Raw genomic sequence first — 18750 nt, 5'->3', positions numbered from 1 at the left:
GTTGATTCCAACGGTACTTGATGAAGTAGACGGAGTTCTCGGAGTAGGTCTAGAAGCTTGTGAAGACCTTGAAGACTTTGCACAGCCAGGCAAGCAGCCCTTTGACCATGTTTGAGAAACCCTTTTTGCATGGCATATAACACTTTATCCGTTGCATCAAATCATGAATACAATGGTAACCACCGTGGTGGGTTGCCTTTGCTACTTTCCTTATTGATACTTGACTCGGGAATGACCCTACCTTCTTGTGAGGGTTGTGCGGGTGGGAAGTAGTTAGGATTCTAAGTAGTTGATAAACAAGTAGGATGGAAAAATGCATGGTGTTGGAGAGGAAACGAGGGAGATGATGCTGAGCTAGGTAATCATTTAAGGTCTACTGATCATCCCAACAATACATGTGCGGCCGCACTACTACTTTATGGGAAGGGAACTTGTTTATTACCTTTGTCGATGCCATCAGAGAGCCCGCATTACTAGTGTAAGAGAGCCGAGTCACTCTCTCGACATAGGGACGTGCTAGGTAGGGTGACCATGGTCTATTTTCACAGACACCGGGCTCACTGTTGTGTCCCATCAGGGATGGTACAATCTTGAGAAAGTCTCGTATGATGTACATCATGATGACATGGGCCAATGAGTGGACTCTTTGTTTAATGTCGCCAGGGGAAAGGCATTGTTCGGTTGCTAACCTCAAGTATGTAATATACCGCGAGTCATGGATGACATGGAAGTTCCCCGAGTCTTGTGGGTAAAGCGCGCAACCTCTACAGAGTGTAAAACTATTTGAATAGTCGTACCCACTGTCATGGATAGTTGGAGGTCCTACTTAAATTACGTAGAGATGTTTTCACAAAATCTTGGCGTGTGTCTGTGTGTGTGTGGGAAAGATGATACTTGAGTTAATTCAGATGAATTGACATTGCATTGAACATGAGATGCTCAACCACTACTTATATTGATATATGTAACTGTTCTTATGGATATCTACAATATCATGATGCATGCTTTTATAAGTTGATTGACCATGTCATCGCACTCAAAACTAGCTTTCTGGAACTTACCTCGTTAGTGCTATATCATGCGTTGTCATTGCCTAATTCCAAACATCGGTTGTTTGCGAGCACATTCGAAGTACTCATTTACTTTTATTGGCTAGGCATGAAATCACATGATATAATGGAGAGTACCTTGGTGACGTACGTGCGAGCTAGGATGCTTCCCACTAAGAATGTGTGTAGTGTTAAGGCAGATGGCATGGGTTCACGCTATCGTTGAATATTTCCATTGTGAGTTTATGAAAACTTGGCCATAAAGACCATATATGAGTAAAACACTATGTAATGGATGTAAGACTCTTGTTATTCAGTTTCTTTGTGTTTAGTGGTCATTGATCTCTAGGATCACTGTGCACAGACATTCCATGATCATGATGTACGAGTCAGGGTCCCCACAACTCAATTTTGAAGTGTTGTATATCCCAGTGATAGAAGGGGACAAGACACATATTTGTATTGTTCCCATTAAGGACAAAATGACAGGGTGTGAACATATTGCTTATCTTACTTTGTCTACATCATGTCATCTTGTTCCAAGTGTTACTCGATTTGTCATGAACTTAATACCTAGAGAGGCAAGCATAGAAGCGCTCTTGAAGTGGATTAATGGTAGTAGATATAGGATTGTTTCGGTCAACTGTTGATGGACGTGATGCCTATATACACATAATCATTGCCACGAATAACATGTCATAACTATGCGCTATTTTGACAATTGCCCAACAGTAATTTGTTTACCCACCATGTGTTATGTTTGAGAGAGAAGTGTGTTACGAAAACTATGGCCCCTGGGTCTACTTAATTCTATTGTTAAAAACTCAATTTACCTTGTTGTACTTTATTTATATTGTGTTTTCTTTCGCTATTTATATCAACTATCTATCAGAATTAATTCTTGCAAATAATAAGTTCAAGGGGCTTGACAACGCTCTTGCCTTGGTTTCATGCAAGTGTTTGGTTTTGTGTGTGTAGGTGCTGACGACGAGAGTTTTCTTGGTTTCCCTTTTGGTTCGATAAACCCATTTGTCACTAAGGGGAATACTTATCTCTACTATATTCCATCACCCCTTCTCTTCGAGGGAAAACCCAACGTAGTTTACAAGTAGCAGGAAGAATTTCTAGTGTCGTTCCCTCGGAGACATCATCAAATTCTCATCAGCTTCCTTCATACAAAGTTTCATTCACTTGTTCTACATTTTATTTTATTTTATATTTGCTTTCTCACAAATATCAAAAACACAAAATATTTACATTTCCTAGTTAACATGTTTTTCTTGAAGTTGCTATCATGTTTGAATTTGAAAAGGTTAGTGATGTTTCCGCCATTAGTGAGGAACACTTTGATCATCAAACTTCCCCATATAATGAGAGAATTAAAAAACGTTTTGATGAAGTTGCTAAAACTTGATAACCTTGCTGATGTCGATCCTTCTAAAGAATAACCCACTATTATGTAAACAAAGAAAATCTGCATAGCTAGTGGTAATATTATTGAGAAAAGTGTAATTCAAGACTTCTCCCCTTGTGTTGGCTCATTAGCATTGATAGGAGGATCAATTATTACTATAAATACTAGTTATGTAGATGCTATATCTTTTATTATAGTTAAATGGGAGAGAAAATTTGTGCACATACATCCCTATATACAATGGTTGTTCCTAGAATTTTCTAATAATCATAATCCTTCTACTAAGTGCTTAGCTACAATATTTCTCGTACATAAATTATAAAAGAAGCTAGGGAAATACTCACTATAGAATTAATGGTGAGTGCCCTTAATAGAGGCAAAGGTGTCCCAACTTTAGATGAGATGGTGGCTATCGTTTTTGGTGGAGTAGACTTTGACGATCTGACTAAGACCGTGTGAGGACGTCGCGCCTTAGCAATCCCTAAACCAACTCCAAGAGGTTATTGACCACGGCGGAGCATGATCAACCTAACCACGAAGGTCTATTTCTTGCACTCAAACAAAGAACAAGCAAGAAACTGAAATTGCAATCTGAATATTCTGAATATAAGAGGAAAGCTTTATTGAATAAATTGGGGTTCTGTGACATCTCGTTTTGGTCGTAGAACACAAATGAAGGACGTGTAGTTGCAGCTATGGCAGATTTTCAATCTAAACAAAAACCCCAACCTAAAGGGCACACTAAGGGCTATATATATGGGGGAATAGAGGGGAATTACGTGACCCCTTGGAGGAGGGGTCCTAAACCAACCCTAACTCGGTTTCCCCACACATACTGACTCTAAAAACAGCCTATAATGTGATATTTCGAAATTACATGGGCCTGGCCCAAAAATAAGGTGACGCAACATCTATAGTATCCTACTAACGAAATTTATAAAGTGGAATCTTGTATATTTCGTCCAAGTCTTCATGCTCTCGTTATAGTGGCTTCAAAGTGTGAAAATCACAACAGGAAACTCCATTGTTCTTTCCCACACACGCACTTCTTCTCCATGCTTGATCCCGCTCCAATGGCCATTCTTTTTGTCCATGCTAGTTCCTTAATTCATAGGTAATACCTAAGTATCTAATTTAGGCAGCACCATATGTTCATGAGCATTGGAAGGATTTCGAAGAAAGGGAAGTACTTGGTAATTCGATTGGAATGCGCAAGCTCTAGTATTTGGTCTTGTAAGTATAGCAGCAGGGGTTGTGGGTATAATAATGGTACTGATGTCCTCATCACACCTATAGAAGGAATTCTACATGACTTGTAAGAAATAAGAAAACTCAGATCAACAGATTATGCTGCTTGTGATGAGAATCTTAGGAAAAACGATTGCACCCAATGTTTTGGTTGACAAAATTTCAAAACAGAATGGGCAATTTGTCATGGCAAACCATGGATTAGATCTTGTACTTGAGAAATAATTCAGCAAGTACCTCTATCAAAACTTATGTAATGAAGAATTAGCAATCACTTATGAGAGGCCTAAGGATGAGCCTCCTCCTCTTGAAATTGATCTCATGGATCCTTGTGTGGTGAAATATAGTCCATTTAATTATTTTTCCTTACCCATTAAAAAATTTCTTCTGAAATAAGGAAATATAAATTACGGAAAGTGGATCTCCCCTATAATTACTATATTGATACAATGCATTATGCCTAGCTAGGGGCATAAAACAATAGCGCTTGTTGGAGATAACCCAATAGTTATCTTAATTTTTTTTGTACTTTCTGTTTTGGTGTTTTTACATGATTATATCTACTGTAATGATTGTCTTTTTATGTTTTAAATGGTGTTTGTGCTAGTAAAGTCTTCGGGGTGATTTGGATGATAGTAGAATTGATCTTGTGCAAAAACAGAAACTTTCACATCCAGTGCAGAATTTCTATTATTTTAGTCGAACGTATTTTTGATCTGAATTTTTCACATAGTAATGATATACAAATTTCGCAGGATATACTATAGTTTCAGAATTTTCGGAGTTATATAAGTATTCTTTTGGCTCTAATCATTGTAGACTATTCTATTTTAAACAAATTCTACTTTTTGCTTACATAGTTTGCTTATTTGGTTGATGCTATACATTATATCGGGGGTATAAGTCAGAAGTTATGCTATAGTACCTTATGCAATAATTAAATATGAATCAATTTACAACAGTGCCTAAGTTTGTGATTTGGCTATTATACTAACAGATCTAACGAGGTTTCTGTTGATTTTGTGTGCTAAAGTTTTTTAGATTTGGGCGAGATAACTATGGATGAAGGAATAAGGAGCATCAATACCCTAAGACTGGGGATGCCCAAGGCACCCCAAGATAATATTTAAGTAAGACCCGACCGTCTAAGCTTGGGGATGCCCAGGATGGCATCCTGTCTTTGATCTCCATTCTATCGGTATGTCACTTAGAGCTATATTTTTATTCATCACAAGACATGAGTTTTGCTTGGAGCATCATGTATTATAGTTTGCTTTTATTCTAGTTTTCCACAATCAGCGTTTGTTGGACACATATATTTGAGATAGACATATGTTCATCATAATTTTTTGGAATACTCTATATGCTTCGTTTATATCTTTTGATCTAGGCAATTGCTCTGGTGCTTCACTTATATCTTTTAGAGCATGATGATGTTCAGATTTTGGAGAAATAATTGTACTCTGATGCCTCACTTAAATATTTCTGAGAGTCTAAGAAATAGGAACGGTAATGTGCACGTGTTATAAGACTTGTCCAAAAAGGACAGGTATTTTAGGGGGATATAATAAAAAAAATATGTAGATCATCATAACACAGAAGTGTGGGTTAATTATATTAATGTTGTAATATAAAAGGACATGAGTACATGATCATTGGTTAGTAGAAATACTAGTATTGAATCTTGTTATTTTTTACTCATCTAAATATTGGTTATGGCAATGTGATGAGGTGTGGTCGCTCTTATATCCGATAGAAATCCTATCGTGTTGTTTGGGTTGGGGCGCGCGATGGTTAACTCCTACCAACCTCCTCCGTAGGGGCATGTGGTAGTACTTTGCTTCGACGGAGCTAATAAGGCTTTACCGTCAGTCTGTGAGTTCTTTATGACTAATGTGAATCCATGGATATACGCACTCTCACCGTTCCATAATTTTCTAGCCTCTTCGGTGCCGTGCATTGCCATTTCTCATTTCAAGAGTCAATGCAGCCATTGCCGGTGCATCCAACCCCAATGATATGATATGCCCTATCGCATATAAGCTACCGTATGTCCTCCTCAAAACGGAAACCATACCTACCTATCATGGCATTTTCGAGCCATTCTGAGATATATTGACATGCAACTTCCATCGTTCCGTAATATGACTTGTGTGTTCATCATAATATTGCTTTGCATGATCGTGTAGCTGACATAGTATTTGTGGTACAACTACCATTCATCATTAGATACATGTTATGTTAGATCATTGCACATCCTGGTACACTGCCAGAGGCATCATGTAGAGTCATCTTGTATAGTTTTTCATATTGAGTTGTAACTAAATAAAAGTGTGATGATCATCATTATTAGAGCATTGTCTCAGTGAGGAAAAGATGATGAAGACTATGATTACCCCACAAGTCGGGTGAGAATCCAACCAAAAATGAAAGAAGGAAATGAGGGGAGGCGAAAAATAAAAAAGGAGAAAATGGACCATTAGAAAAAGGAAAAAAGGAAAAAAAGTAGAGAAAAGTGAGACGGGGCATTATTACTATCTTTTTTCCACACTTGTGCTTAGAGGGAGCACCATGTTCTTCATGTAGAGAGTCTCCTGAGTTCTATTTTCATATGCTAGTGCGAATTTGTCATTATACAACTTGGATTGTATATTCCGATGACGGGCTTCCTCAAATGCCCGAGGTCTCCATAATGAAGCAAGTTGGATGCATGCCGACTTAGATTTATTGGAGATTTGAGACACTTATAGATCTAGTGCATCTATTCCATGGCAATCCTGACTCCTCGCATTGATATTGATTGATGGGCATCTACATAGCCCATTGGTCCGCCTAGTTGATCCCACACTTCCTTTCCACTTCGACTCCATTTGATCTCTACCAACATACTTTATTCGAACCATATGCTATATCCATGGTTCACGCTCAAGTATTGAGTGAAGTTGAAAATGCTGAAGCACGTTAGAAGTACGATCCAATTGCGTGACTTGATACCTTGGTGCTCATGATTTGTACTTATGTGGTGAAGACGGAGTCATACCATGCTAATATGACAAAATGAGTAGGGAGTAACATTCTCTAATGATAGTATATTTTGAATATGAATGATTATAGTTCTCACATTTATAGATATTATTATGTTGATATCAATTAGTTCATCGTTTCTCAAAGATCATACCTACAAGATATTGCATGTTGGGTAGCATGTCGCATCAAAAATTCTATTTTTGTGATTGAACTACTCGAGGATGAGTGAGAACTAATATTGGGTATGCTGATACATCTTCAACGTATAGACAATTTTTGATTGTTCCATGCTATTATATTATCTATCTTGGAAACTTATATGCAATAATATGTTATTTTATATCATTTTTCAGAACTAACCTATTAACCAAGTGTCAAGTGCGAGTTGTTTTTTTCTGCTTGTTTTTGGTTTTCCAAGCAACTAGTACCAAATAGAGTCCAAGCGCTACGAAAATTTAACGGTTTTTTCTATACAAGAGTGAAAGCACATTGTTCCCTAAGGTGGCTTTGGTAATTAATAACAACATATGTATCATTGAACTAATGATCTTATCCAAGTATATTTCATGAAAGTTCAAAGATGCATTGGCTAAAGGATTGTACGGAGAAACCCCTTGATGCAAGGAAAGTTATAGGAATGGCTCAAGCTTCAAGCAAGAGGACTCTGCATTTTATATTTGTGAGGAATCACTTTTGAGTCCATAGGAAAGCCAATACTATTAAAAGGGGGTGAGGTGCTATGATGAATTGGTTGCTCAAGTGCTTAGACATAGCCACCAAAAATACTCAGCATTTCTCTCACAAAATATCTTTCTTAAGCCAAAACAACAAAATCAGTCCCACCAAGTTTTTCCATACGGCCCTACCGATTTTCATAGTGGCACATCCTTCGCCAAACCCTAATCTCTCATTACCACCAACTTTCATATCGGTGCCACCGAAAGACAGTGACCAACTTTGTGGTATCTCGACTTTAGGAATAGGAATTTTCGAGATTGAAATCAGTACCACCGAGATTTGTAAACTGCCCTAGGTCATCATATCGGTACCACCAAGATGCATATATCGGTCTCACCGAGAATTCAAAGGTTCCCACATTTAGGGCAACTCTATACCATCGAGATTCATTTCGGTGTCACCGAGTTGGGCAACAATGTTATAAAGGTTGGATGTTGTGGGATGCCTATATATACACCTCCACCTCCTCTCGTTCGTAGAGGAAGCACTCACAACACACACACACGCCAGATCCATTTTTCCTAAGAGAGAGCCACCTACTCATGTGTTGAGATCAAGAGATTCCAATCCATCCATTAGAAACTTGAAATCTAGCCTCCCCAAGTTGCTTTCCACAAAATCAACCCCTCCTACCCATGACAAATCTGTGAGGGAGTGATTGAGTGTTGAGACGACTATGTTTTGAAGTATAAGATCAAGGAGTTCATCATTCTGCCACATCTATTAACTTTTGGAGGGTGGTGCCTCCTAGATTGGTTAGGTCTTGCTTGGGAGCCTCCTACTTTGTGTTGTCGAGTTGAACCAAGATGTTTGTATGGGCAAGGAGATCGCCTACTTCGTGAAGATCTACCGTAAGTGAGACTAGTCCTTCATGGACGTAAGCCATGGTGGAATAGACGAGGCCTCGTCTTCATGGACCCCTTGTGGGTGGAGCCCTTTGTGGAGTCTCGCATTCGTTACCCTCCGTGGGTTGAAGTCTTCACTAACTTGGACGTATGATAGCGCCACCTATCTAAACCACACCAAAAATTGTTGTGTCAACCTTTGCATTTGATCTTCCTTCCCTAGCATCTACATAACATTTACATGTCTTTACATTCCACTTCTATACTCTTAGATATGCATGTGTAGGGTGAACTTGACTAGTCATAATTGCTAAAACTGGCCCACAACTAAAATCGGGATAAGTGTAAGTTTTCATTTGGTCAAATCGTGTAATCACCCCCCTTGACACATACTTCGGATCCTACGAGTGGTATCAGAGCTTTGGTCTCCATTGCATTGGTTTGATGACCTAGGAGATTATGGTGTCTAGTGAGGGAAATTTTCACTGTAGAGGTGAATATTTTGATGGTACAAACTTTGATAGTTGGAAGCATAATATAAAATGCATATTCTTCGGCATAACCATGCCATTTGGGCTGTTATTCGTGTTGGCGTGCCATGTGATTTCTTTGGAGAAGGAAGAGAACTGGATCGTGATGCGATGGCAAAAGAATTGAAGATGTTGCAATACAATGCTCAAGCCTACGACATTATATTCAACTGCTTGTGCCTCGAATAATTCAACAAAATCAGCCGCCTTGAGAATGCAAAGGAAATTTAGGATACTTTGGTTGATAGGCACGAAGGTACTGAATTCATGAGAGAATCTAAGTTGGATGTGCTACAAAGTCAGCTTGACAAGTTCAAGATGAAGGATGGTGAAGGAGTCGCTGAGATGTACTCTAGGCTAGCTCTCATCACAAATGAGATTGCCGGCTTGGGAAGCAAAGAGATGACCGACAAATTCATCATCAAGAAGATACTTAGAGCCTTAGATGGAAGCTATGACAACGTGTTCACATTAGTCCAAATGATGCCAAACTAAAAGGATCTCAAGTCAACAGAAGTCACTGGAAGGATTGTTGCTCATGAAATGTCACTCCGGGACAAATATGACTTGCACAACAAGTCAAGCGATGCTTACAAAGCTTCAAGTGACACTCCCGCTACTTCAAAAGACAACCTTGTTACCAATGAAGAGATAAGAATCATGGTTAGAATATTCAACAAGTTCTATAAGAGTAGAGGCAAAGAGAAAATCTCAAGATCAAGAAATGAAGAGAAGCGTTCATCTAGTCATGACCGAAACTAGTACAATTGTGGAAAGCCCGAACACTATTCCAATGAGTGCTCGGCTCCCCCACAAATGAACAGAAGAGTCACCTAGAAGACGAAGCTCAAAAGATGATTCACCTAACAGAGAGAGAAGGGGTAGAGAAGATCTCTATGAAGAAGACACTCCCTGAGAAGTAAGGGATCGGAGAAGAAGGAAAAGTACACCAAGAGCAGTTCAAGAAGAAGATATCAAGCTCATGTTAGTGATTGGGTATCACACTCTGAGTTTGATAACCAATCCGAGAGAAGCTACCACTCCAACTTCGACTGTAGTCAAGATGAAGGTGTTGTTGGTCTTGCACTAGTTTCCTCCAACTCCTACAATATATGTGATACACCAAATAAAGGAATTGGAAGCTGCTTCATGGCAAAAGGCCCAAGGTATCACACCCCGAGTACTTTGATTTTCATAGAGATGAGGATGACTTTTTAGGAGAAGATGACTTGCTCTTTGATAAGACTAGTGATAACATTGAAAATGATTTATTGAAAGGAATTATAGAGAGAGGTGTCTTCAAGAGTCTTGCCAAAAGTAAGCAATTCGAGGAAATTGTGCACAAGCAAGGAGGACATCGAAATAAGCAATGTGTTTGCTACTTCAATGCCAACAAAGTTGAATGGGAAGAAGGTCAATATACCATCCCGAATTTTGTTACCCAAAAGGAGAAGTGTGATTGTACTCCCCCCAACGGAATAAGCTCTCAAGATGACCTTCTACCACAAGACCACAAGGGCAAGGGCAAGCTTCAATAGGAGATTGACTCATTTGAGGAAGAATCCCAAGCCAAGGTCAAGTGGATTCCCAAGGACACTACTAGCTCCACTTTATCTAGTCCTACCACAACTCCAAGAATCCCCATCAAGTTGATGTGGGTCTGATAACCCACAAGTATAGGGGATAAATTGTAGCCTTTCTCGATAAGTAAGAGTGTCGAACCCAACGAGGAGCTAAAGGCAGGACATATATTCCCTCAAGTTCTATCGACCACCGATACAACTCTACGCACACTTTACGTTCGCTTTACCTAGAACAAGTATGAAACTAGAAGTACTTTGTAGGAGTGAAAGGATAGGCTTGCAAGAAAGTAAACAACACGTAAATAAAACTAGGGGCTTGTTAGATAAAGAAACAACTACGAGTGTCTAACGAGTGTGGAAAAGTGGTGGTAGGAGTTGCGGAATTATCCCTAAGCAATTGACTACGTTACTAGATCGATCGCAAGTATCATGTGGGAGAGGCCTCTGCTAGCATGTCATCCCTTACTTGGAATTCTATGCACTTATGATTGGCACTATTAGCAAGCGTCCGCAACTACTAACGTTCATTAAGGTAAAACCCAACCATAGCAATAAGATATATTGGTCCCCCTTCAATCCCATATGCATCAATTTCTATGCTAGGTTTGAAGCTTCTGTCACTCTAGCCTGCCAATACATAGTCCTATCAACATACAACTAACCCTATGGTGTGATCCACGTGCGTGATCATATGATGGGCACCAAAGGACAGAAACATGACCACAAGCAAATTAAACCAATCATTGCAATTCATCAATCACAGATAGGACAACGATAATCTACTCAGACATCATAGGATAGCAACACATCATTGGATAATAATATGTAGCATAAAGCACCATGTTCAAGTAGAGGGTACAGTGGGTTGTGGTAGAGTGAACCGCTGAATATAGATGGGGGAAGATGATGGAGATGTTGGTGAAGATGGCAGAGGTGTTGGTGTAGATCGCCGTCACACGATGATGTCCCGGGCGGCGTTCCGGCGCCGCCGGGAGAGAGGGGGAGAGAGCCCCCCTCCTTCTTCTTCCTTGACCTCCTCCCTAGATGGGAGAAGGGTTTCCATGGCGGCGGAGGGGCGAGAGCCGCTCCGAGATTGGATCTCTCTCTCTCTGTCCTTCTGTTTCTGCGCTCCCAGATTCTGCGTTTCACCGTTTCTTAAATTTCCGGAGATCGATAACTCAGATTAGGCTGAAATTTTAACACGATTTTCCTCCGGATATTATATTTCTTGCGCCGAAAGAAGGGCTCCAACCATCTTAAGGAGTGTCCACAAGCCGGCCTGCCGCGGGCTCACCCCCTCGCCGCGGCGACAGGGCTTGTGGGCACTCCGTGCATCGCCTCGCGTTGATTCTTCTTCCCAAAAATCATAAATATTCCAAAAATATCCCCGTAAGTTTTTATTACCTTTGGACTTTGTTTGGTATGGATATTCTGCGAAACAACAAACATGCAACAAACAGGAACTGTCACTGGGCACTGGATCAATATGTTAGTGCCAAAAATAGTATAAAAAGTTGCCAAAAGTATATGAAAGTTGTAGAATATTGGCATGAAACAATAAATAATTATAGATACGACGGAGACGTATCAGGGTCCCCAAAAGGAAGAACTAGTGAAGTTCTTGAGGGGTGACTCCGCCAACGAAATTCACTCTTATTCCTTTTGGCAAGAACTATATGTAACCAACTCCAACCATATATATTAGTTCAAGGAGTCACACAAGGTAATTAATGTATCTTTGGACGTCATCTCACATGCATTTTATTCCATGTCCATAGATATCCTTGCATATGTTCCTTGTGCTTTGGGACTAACCCACGTAGGTGAGAAGAGTAATAAACAACAAGGATTTCTCCCAACTCAAGATGATCTTTGATACGTATCCAACGTATCTATAATTTATGAAGTATTCATGCCATGTTTACAATAATTCTATATGATTGTGTTATGTTTTTATTAGAACTAACCCAGACTGACGCTGTTTTAACCAGAACTACCATGGTGCTGTGTTTTGTGAAGAAATAATAGTTCTCGGAATGGGCTGAAAATTTACGGTGATTTTTATGGACCAAAAGAGACCACCGAACCACCAGAGCTAGGCCAGGAAGTGGATGAGGAAGCCACAAGCGTGCTGGGTGCAACCACCCCCCTAGACCGTGCCCCTATGGCTTGTGACCTCCTCAGCAACCTTCCTGACGTGATTCCAACGCCAAAAATTCCTATAAATAGCAAAACCCCCAGAAAGAAACCTAGATTGGGAGTTCCACCGCTGCATGCTTCCACGGCCATGAAAAACCTATCGGGGGCCCGTTCTGGAACCCTGCCGAAGGGGGAAACCATCATCGGAGGCCATCTTCATCATCCCGACGGTCTCCATTACTAGGAGGGAGTAGTTCACCCTCAGGGTTGAGGGTATGTACCAATAGCTATGTGTTTGATCTCTCTCTCTCTTGTGTTCTTGAGATGACACGATCTTGATGTATCGCGAGCTTTATTAATATAGATGAATCATATGGAGTTTTCCCCTCTCTATCTTCTTGTGATGAATTGAGTTTTCCCTTTGAAGTTTTCTTATCGGATTGAGTCTAAGGATTTTAGAACACTTGATTTATGACTAGCGATGGGATATCTGTGGTGAAAATGGGATGTTCTATTGATCTACTTGATGTATGTTTCTATGTTCAACTTGCGGGTTCCGTGACCTTGGGAATCTATGCATAGGGCCGGGTTGGCACATGTTTTCATCTTGACTTTCCGGTAGAAACTTTGGGGCACTCTTTGAAGTTCTTTGTGATGGATTAAACATGATGAATCTGGAATTATGTGATGCATATCGTATAATCATGCCCATAGATACTTGTGGTGACATTGGAGTATCTAGGTGACATTAGGGTTTTGGTTGCACTACACCACGACACTCAAAGCAGTGTCAAACAATGTGTAGGCATATGTCACCTAAGGTGACACATTTAGTGTCAGCAAAGAACTTTGGTGAAAGAAATGAGTTGTTGCCTATGGTCCAGTCGGGAAAGGTCTTTGGTGACAGAAAAAATTTCTCCGACAGAAAGTATGACAGTATTGGTGGGATCTATGGCGACACACATTTCTATACCGACAGACTATACTATGCCAACAGATTATATGACACTGTGTTATGTCGAGATATAGTGCAGCGTCCATCATTACCCCGACGGTTTGTTTGTTAATATGATATGCCAGGGCTCTACATTTCAGCAAAAAATGCATTTGCACTATATTTCGAATAAAATTATTTCATAGTATTCAATTCATATTTAGTGTAGAATACATATAAGAATAATTGCACGCCTCTATTAATCAAAAGATACCATTGAATAGTACATTTATTCACAACATATATTGAAGATTAGCTATCTTCACTCAAGTTGCTACAACCATGAAGGAATTACGGAAGTCATCCATACAAGATGTAATCTGTTGTGAAATATAAGGTCTAGCCTCCTAAGAGACCAATTGTTCGATCAATTGACTCGTACAAAATATAATGAAAGAGACCATTGCTTCAATCACCAAGCCGGCATCAACTTCCATATGAAAAAAATGTTTCTACCATGTTATGAACAAAAGTGATCATTGGAACTTCTTCGATCAACTTGTGGACTAGCTACTTTCTTCCAATGTCCCTGCAAAAGAACTTGTATGTTTGAGCAATCATAGAAATGAGAATTTGTTCAAATTTGTAAGTTTCCAATGATCCCAAAGATCTAAAACAATAAATAAAAAATAGAAGATATTTCAAAATGTTTGATTGCATTTATCAAAACATCAACGAAAGCCAGGCTAGCTCCTAGCATATCACATGGTTTACTAAAGAAATTATGTGCCCATTCTTAAGCTATCAGATTTGTTCGAAGGCACGAGTATATTTGATACTGCTTTTTCTCTGTAAGGTGGATGAAAAAAATTCTCTTATTATTGCACATCATGTGTTGCGGAAGTTGTTCTTTTATAACATGAATAGAACTGAAATTCCATTAGTGCAGTGCCAATATTACACACAGAAGAGTGTAGGGAAAATGTAATTAAAATCCGAGTGCAAGATCATCTCACCTATGTTTCGAGAGGGGCACCACACATTCTTCTTGGAACTCTTGGTCGTGTCCATATGATGCACACATTTTGTAAGGCCATGTCCAACTGATGATCCTAAGGTGCAGCAAACCATGTAACATCAATATATAATGCTTAATAAGGTTCCTTGCTTTTGTTAAATTCTGCAACCATAATATCAGTTTGTTCCTCAAATAATACAAGGTTGGTTTGCACTGTTATTTACAAAGATTAAGACAGCTTGCACCCTAATCTATCTAGGGGCAGTATAGCATCACGTCTCATCCAACTAACAATAATATGCCTTCAGTTAAAAAATTATGGCAGGCTGAAAGTAAACGAGAAATGAAACTCTTCACAAATATGTTCCTATCTTGTTAGCAGAAAACATGCAGCATATACCTGTCGATTGCTCTAGTTGATGGACCAAGAAAAGAAGATGAATCACACAAAGGGAGCTACATGGTGCAATATCCCATGTTGCTACTCCAATCTACGAGTCTGAATTGATTAAGGGCTCTTCAATCACCACCTCCACCATTCCCTTGCTTGAAACCCACAACCATTGGCATATAGTCACTACAAGTATTAAAGTAGTAAGAACACACACACTCACCCACAATTTTTCTGGTGACCATATGTGCGAGTTGCATGCAAATTGTTGTTCTTCTATTATACAGAATTATTTGCAACACAAAGAATCTCTGTTTATTAAACTATTTTCTCACGCAAACATCGCCTAGCTTTGATAGTGGCCATATTGAGATAACTGAAACTTAGCGATAGAAGGCAAGGAAGCATGATTGCACGCACATGCGCGCGTGCACACACACACACACATAAAGCTACTTTCATTAGGAAGTTAGATGATTAATTAGGATAAAAATGTAAAGAACATCAAACAAGTCAAAATTTGTACACAGACGAAGCCGCAGCAATTTTGTACTATACCTTGATTAAGAACCTGAATAGTGCAGTAGTGAATAGTGATCAACATGCAAAGGAAAAAATACTTCATGAGCCGCTGTTGAGAGCACACTTTCTTCTGCCACACTATCTGTCAGTTCATCACCGCCAGTCAACAGCTAGCCTTTTCCTTGTTTGTCTTTCTTTACCTTGGTTTGTTCAGTGGCTGAAAGTAACGAATGTAAGAAATGAAAGTCTTCACAAATATGGTATTCTCCTATTAGTAGAAAATAAGCAACACATGTGGGTTTTGAAGAACATATTTGAGTATAATGGAGTGTATTGGATAAAAAGGTAGATGCTACACTTGGTAATTAAGGAAAATGAAAACACTAAATATGTTTTTAGTTATTACTAAGTAGCATCACATGCTAAGTAATAATTATTGTTTCAAAAGTAAAAGGTGCGTTCAAGAATAAATATCAGCTTATTGAGAATATGGTCTCCATTTATTACTGCGAGTATTGAATTGATGATCCAACATCCAATGTGAAACTAAATTTTCAAGGTCATCTCTTTATTTTTGGTATCTCACATTTTCATATATAAATTTGCTATATTAAGCATATAGAAATGAGGTAATATTAGGCAGAAGCGTATAGGTTCCGTTAGTCCCTTTAACACTATAGATCAATCGTAAGTTTCTATGAAGGAACAGGAAGGATATTGGGATGATTGCACGGAATGGAACCTATAAATGTTGGGCTCTTAACCTTGCTTGAAAAATATATGACCAATATTTTGAGCAATGAAGAGACTCATGATTCATATTTGGGGTTACAAATCAATAGTCAATAGGATACACACTTCAAAGAATAAAAATAGACTTTATACATTACTTTTAAATGCAATAAAAAACTGGTGATGCATGCTCTTTCCCCAAAGAATGAACAATACAGTGGTACATAATCACAAAAATCACACTCCCAAGATCGTACTTTGCATACCTAAAGGTGTACACCACAATCCTTCTACAGAATCTGGATACTTATTCCCGTTGATGTCATAAACATAAGAACTGTGCATATAGGTTCACATTTTATTAGAAAAACATGGATGCATAGTTCAGAACCATAGCATACAGTAATAAACATCTTAGATATCATTTCCAATATCAAATGCTACATTACTAGAGAAGTAAACATATGTAATGCTATAGTTAGAGAGTCGCAACCTTAGATCTCTGAATAACCAACGGATGCACACCATTGCTTTGCCATCCATCTATGAATGGTGCCAGCATGTCATGTCCCTTATATCTAGAAAGCTCATACTATCAAAGTCAGTAGTAGCTAGTAAACCAAGCGACCCTATATTATCTCTCTTCTCCTTCCAAAAAGAATCTGCTATCCATCCAAATCTATGGCGAGCATGAGCAGATCTTGATATATGGGAAACTGCAAGAATAATATTATATAAATAGGACGGGGAGGAAGAAAAAAAATGAAAATCATGATTATTTTATTTAATGCGGTATAAGGTCAAATCTTCGGCAATAGCATCTGTCGCCACTCGACAGCATCAATGCAATTTAGAGTTAGCTTACGTATTGTCATTCACAATTTTTTAATAGAAAGATTTGTATGGCAATATAATTAATGGTCTGGCCTAAAAATAAAAGGATTTCATATAGAGAAACATCTCACCACAAAATGCATAATAGATTATCAGTGCAAATATCTTGCATATTCTCATATCAATGCAAATCAGGAAATAACAAGGAGTGAGCAGACGAGAGTTCAAAATCACGGAATAACAAAAAAATGGGATAATAGTTTATTACTCCATTCATCTAACTAGGAAGTCAAAACATCCCATGTTTATTGCTATCGTAAGCAGGCTAGGTAATGACCAGACTAGCATGTGCTTGCAATATTTTTTGAGGAACTCTTCTTGCAAAGTTGCAATATCCTGTACTAACAACTTCCAATAAAAATCGAATGAACCACCTGCTTGCATCTCACAGGAATTATTAAACTAGCTGCTTCACAAATAGATCTAGCGAATCCCTAATTGTTCTTGTTACATGCTCATGAACCACGACATGTGTACGACTAGAGAAACTAGCAAATATGCTCCATGAACAAATAAAACTCCAACGAACCAGTAGGAGAAAAATAAGAAATTTACTTCTAACAGATAAAATGCTACACATCAGGTATTTGAGGAATTGAACACTTGCTCATCAGGGAGAGGAACCAGTGGGTTTGAGGTCATTTGAGGCACCCCTACTGCCATGGCCGACGGGACGACTCCCTCCATCCCGTGTGAGCTGCTGATGGGGAGGAAGGGAGTCCCATGGTATGGGCCGCTTCAGGGAGGGAGCCGATAAAGGGAGCCATAGAGGGGAGGCCGCAGACGCATGAAGCATCGACAAGTCTGGAGCAGGGCGCCTCGGAGGGGAGATCGGAGATGCGGGTTGCGCCCGTGAGGCCAGATCGGTACGTCGTGGAGGGGAGGTCGTAGGGGATGTGGATGCAGCGGCGGACGACGGGGTGTGGCTGTGGCGACGGACAACGGGGTGTGGCTACGGTGGCGGACGATGAGGTGTGGCTGCGATGGAACGCCGGAGCATGCGAACACGACGACATGGATGGATGTTGCTAGGTCATGGGGACGGGCTGGAGGGAGCTTGAGTCGGAGATGATGTGGGGGTGAGGGAGGCAGCGGATGGGCGGCGGCGTGCAAGTCGGGGGTGGCGGCGCGGTAGGGTTAGGTTTAGGGTGTGTGTTTTGTGTGGGTGCCGAGAGAGAGAGAGATAGAGAGAGAGAGGGGTGAGATTGGGGATCTTATCAGGTGGCGAGCGAGAGGGTGCGTGCGACTCTCTTTCCGCGCCATTATTTTCGGGCATTGATCGAAATGAACAAAGCCGACACTTTTTGTGTCCCCAAGAATTAGCAACAGAAAAACAATTGGTAGAGACTATATTTGCCGACAAAAATGACGTTGGTGCTTTGGTAGTGCTTTGGTGACAGATAATGTATCATGAGCTTATATAAGAGTAACATACTATGTGTCGGCATAGTTTGCGACAAAAAATGTGTCAGTGATGCGACTTTTACCAACAGATGCATGTCATCTTTTGAGTGTCGTGGTGTAGTGTTGATGTGTATCTTAAGGTGTTATTTTAGTACGAACTCTAGGGTTGTTCATGACATTTATAGGGATAGCTCATAAGATTGATTAGAGAAGATAACTTTGAGGTGGTTTCGTACCCTATAATAATTTCTTTGTTTGTTCTCCACTATTTGTGACTTTGGA

General features: G+C 39.7%; 1 long non-coding RNA gene across 3 annotated transcripts; it reads right to left on the bottom strand.

Moving 5' to 3' along the window:
* Positions 1–13744: 13744 nt before the first annotated feature.
* LOC123412110 lies at positions 13745–18275 on the bottom strand. Of its 3 annotated transcripts, none has more exons than XR_006613410.1 (6): positions 16664–18275; positions 16437–16507; positions 15475–15655; positions 14926–15102; positions 14524–14619; positions 13745–14096 (listed from the first exon to the last, which is right to left on the bottom strand). It is a non-coding gene; the product is annotated as an uncharacterized LOC123412110 (long non-coding RNA). The 3 variants fall into 3 exon arrangements; XR_006613411.1 differs by having other exon boundaries at positions 14926–15071; XR_006613412.1 differs by lacking the exon at positions 16437–16507 and having other exon boundaries at positions 16664–16886; positions 17620–18253.
* Positions 18276–18750: the final 475 nt, after the last annotated feature.

Source organism: Hordeum vulgare, chromosome 7H (genome assembly GCF_904849725.1).
Source record: "Hordeum vulgare subsp. vulgare chromosome 7H, MorexV3_pseudomolecules_assembly, whole genome shotgun sequence".
NCBI lineage: Eukaryota > Viridiplantae > Streptophyta > Magnoliopsida > Poales > Poaceae > Hordeum > Hordeum vulgare.
Note: the sequence above shows the minus strand (reverse complement) of the source record. Positions and strands in the feature narration are given on the sequence as shown.